General features: G+C 36.2%; 1 long non-coding RNA gene across 1 annotated transcript in view; it reads right to left on the minus strand.

Annotated features, from left to right (window-relative positions):
• The window catches only part of LOC125965693 (uncharacterized), a 146,569-nt gene that overhangs the window by 13,255 nt on the left and 129,038 nt on the right, over window positions 1-4,276 (minus strand). The window lies entirely within an intron of this gene.

Here is a 4,276-nt window from a genome sequence, read left to right on the forward strand (position 1 = left end):
GTCTAGGCTTCCTATATTACATAGGGAAGAAAAAAGGGCCAAGAAACTTCTCAAGGTCATGATTCAGGGACACAGGCCCAGAAAAAGACTGAGATATAAACATAAGATTATTGGATATTTTCCCTCCCTGACACCTTACCACCACGTCAGTAGGGCTCCAGTAAAATAGCAGTAATTTACAACCGATAGAGTTGCAAGATAGAAGCCCTATTTAAGAAGGAATTCTTAGGGAAAACCAAAGACGTCAGAGAGAACAACAACAAAAATACTAGAGGAAACTGAAGCCTCTGGCAACTACAGCTGCAGCAAACATCACACATAGCCCAACTCCTAGGCAGATTAACATAAAACTTCACATCAAAGGCCAACTTACCTTTACATTTACCATTCTTATTACTTAATACGTTATGTTAGGACTTCAACAAAAAAATTACAAAACATGCTAAAAGGCAAAGAAAAACCACAGTCTGGAGAAACAAAGCAAGCCTCAAATCCAAACCCAGATGTGACACAAATATGGAATTATCAGATAGAGAACTTAATTATTAGTAATATGTTGAGTTCTAATGAAAAGGTAGATAATATGAAAGTGCAGATACTGTAAGCAGAGATAAAATTCTAAATAATAATCAAAAGGAAATGCTAGGAATCAAAAACAGAGTAACAGGAATGAAGAATTCTTTTGATGGGCTCATCAAGAGACTGGGTATGGCCAATGAAAGAATTGATAAGCTTGAAGATATATCAGTAGAAACTTCCCAAACTGAAATGCAAAGGAAAAAAAGATGAAAAAAAAAAAAAAGACTAGAATACCTAAGTCTATGAGATGATTACAAATAGTATATCATACAGGTAATTGGGATAACAGAGTAGAAGACAGAATGTAACAGAGGAAATATTTGAATTAATAATGGCCAAAAATTTTCCAAAATTAACAACAGACAGATCCAGGAAGCTCAGAAAACACCAAGCATGGTGAGTACTAAAAAATATACTCCTAGGTATATCATTTAACTGCAGAAAATCAAACACAAAGAGAAAAATTTGAAAGAAGCCAGAGGGGAGAAAATAATCTTACCTTTACAGCAATGAGGATAAGAAGAAAAAACACAAATTACTGATATCACAAATGAAAGAAGAGTCATCATTATTACATATCCTTGATATGATGTCCTGAAGTGGCACTTTATGGGATCTATATGAGGAAAACTATAGAATTCTGATGAAAGAAATCTAAGATGATGTAAATGAATGGAGTGTTATTCCAAGTTCAGGGATAGGCAGACTAAATATTGTTAAGATATCAAGTCCTCTCAGTGTAACCTATAGATTCAATAAAATCCCAATCAAAATCCCAGAAAGTATTTTGTGGATATCAACAAAACTATTCTGGAAAGACAAAAAAAGAATTAATAGCCAACATAATACTGAAGAAGAAGAACAAAGTTGGAGAGCTGACATTATCTGACTTCCTTACTATAAAGCTACAGTGATCAAGAGTGTGGTGTTAGCAATAGATACATAGATCAATGGAACAGAATAGAGAACCAAAAATAGAACCACACAAATATAGTTAAATGATCTTTGATAACGGAAAATAGACAATTCAATGGAGAAAGAATAGTCTTTTCAACAAATGGTGCTAGAACTATTGGACAGCCATATGCAACAACAAAATAATCTAAACACAGATCCTACACTTTTAACAAAAATAACTCAAAATGGGCTATAGGCCTATATATAAAATGAAGAACTATAACACTTCTAGAATATAACACAGGAGAAAATCTAGTGACTTTGGATTCAGTGATGAACTTTTACATATAAGCCAAAAGCATGATCAATTCAAGGGAAATTCTCTTCATGACTTTGAATGCTTTTTCTTTACAATTTGCTGAGTTTTTAAATTTATGGATGCCCAGTAGGCATACGTAGGATCATTCTTATCTGTTTTCCATTTCTATTAGCTTTTGTCTGTTGCTTTAATCTCTGTATTTTTTCATGAGCCTTCCCTTTGCTTACCTTAAACTTTTCCTCATTGTAATTATCAATTATGTGTGTTGTGGTTCTTGCTGTTTCTAATTTATTTGTTAGTTGTCTAATGATGTTATTTTCATCCTTAATTTGTTTGCTTAAGCCTATGATCTCTCTTCATTCTCGATATATTAAACTTGTGTTCTTGGGAAGCTTTTTTAATAGAACAAAAGATATATATATATGATTGCATAATGTTAATTCTCTGAGGTAATTTGCAATCTATCTTAGAATACCCGGTCTCTGGCACTTACTAGGTTCCATTAAATGTACAATGCCAGGGTTCACCCCATCTAATAAGGAGGCGTGCCGCATTCCCACAGAGGGATAGTCTTAGGGTCTAGATATCTCCCCCAAGTGATATAAGGTTTTGACATCCTTCTCAGTCAGTCCCTTTGGACCTTTCCCATTTCATTCATTTCTCCCTAGCAGCTACTGCCACTACTTCCTAGGAGGAGGAAGGAAATCCCAGATAAGGGTATCTTCTCAGAATGGATCTCTCATACTTGTGGGTGTTGGAGAGAATGCTGAAGTTGGTTGACTCATCAGTGCAACATTTGTGGGCGAGGGTAGTAATTATTGGAGCCATGCTCATTTGCATTGTACTTTTGCCAAGTTCCTGAATTTCTTTCCATGGTTTTTATTCCCTGACATTTTATGACATTGGATCATCCTTTCATAGTGGGTCAATATAAGGGATTTCTGCATTACTACACTCAGAACACCATCATTGCCCTGGATCCTGTTCTCCCATCTGTGGGCGCCTGACTCTTTGAAATACAAAGACAAAATAGAATGAGCCATGCAGTTATTTCAGGTGCAAACCATGAACTCTAATTATAAAGTATCTTTCTTCAACAAGTCTTTGAACCCAACATGAAAAATTCTCCCTAACAAATCTATTCATTCACTCTAGTACATGAAGTGTGTATGGTGGGGGAAATCATAAAAAATGATTTCTGGTGAAATTTAGAATGGCACTCTGAGGAATATGCTTTGTTGTGCTGATACTTACTGGAGATAATGAATACACTCTGAGTAGTTCTTTACTCTAGGAAGTTGTCCTCACCTTATGCTCAGTTCACTACATAAACACATTAGCCAGATGCTTTCTCAGATATATTCTACTGCTGTTGTTTTGACATGACCACTGACAAAGTGCTTCTGGCTTCCAGCATTGGGTCAAATCTAACATAGCCAAACCTTTTCATGCAGCTGTATTTTCCCATAGTTGTAATGCAATAAAGTTTGAAAAGGCCACATAAATATAGTCCTGTCACAAAGCTAGAGGTCACGGGTTGATCTGCATGAAGACCTTGTGGGAGGTGCTGAGCCTTGAAGGTTAATCCTGTAGAAAATTTGGGAGCCCTGAAGGTTACGTTGGAGACTGCTGGTGTAACAGTTCACATTGTAGGCACTCAGTCTATACTTCATGATTGATTTTCCTTCTGGAAGCTTACAAAGACCTATGGCAAAAACAAATAAGAGGATCATTTCCCTTAACTTCACCCTAGTGTGCTTTTCTTTTAAGTTTACAGAAATGAAAACCAACCAATTTATTATTCTTGGAATGAAAACTTCACATTTTGTTTTGATTTTATATATGTAACAAGCCAAATTTAAGAAGGTGTTTATAATCAGGTATGAAACCTGAAATAGATTTACAAAGAGAATTATTTTGCCCTGACCATCACCATTCCCCTCCAAAACAGACTAACACAATGAAAAATTGCAAATAATTCGTTGAAGTTCTTTCTAGGTTTCAAAGATAAATGAAGCGTTTAGTATCATCTCTAGAAAGTGCTCTTAAAATTCAGTCTTTGTCCTACTTTCTTCTTACGTAATGGATTTCCAGAGCTGTGGAAAGGACAGCTTTGTGCATGGTAGGCACTAGAGTGCGGGATATTAGTGCTGGTGAAGGGAGTTTTAGCAGCGCTCTCTCCTGTCCTTCAGCCTTCTAGCCCCTTCATAACCACCTGACACTCTTCTTCTGGGATTACAAAGAGCGATTGCTGTGGTCAGCAAGATAAGGGAATGCAATTCGTTTGGCCAGTCCCATACTGTTAACCACACTGAAGACTGATGGAAGTGAAAGAAGAGGAGATAAGAAAAGAGTTGCTTCTTCAAGGCCATGCTATACAAGCCATTATCTAAGTTACAGGCTGTATCCACCTGCTTCCTTGGGAAAATGAAATTTAATCTCTTTGCATTGTGCTTTAGGTCTGCAAACTTAAAGAGAATG

This window comes from Orcinus orca, chromosome 10, assembly GCF_937001465.1.
Source record: "Orcinus orca chromosome 10, mOrcOrc1.1, whole genome shotgun sequence".
Lineage (NCBI taxonomy): Eukaryota > Metazoa > Chordata > Mammalia > Artiodactyla > Delphinidae > Orcinus > Orcinus orca.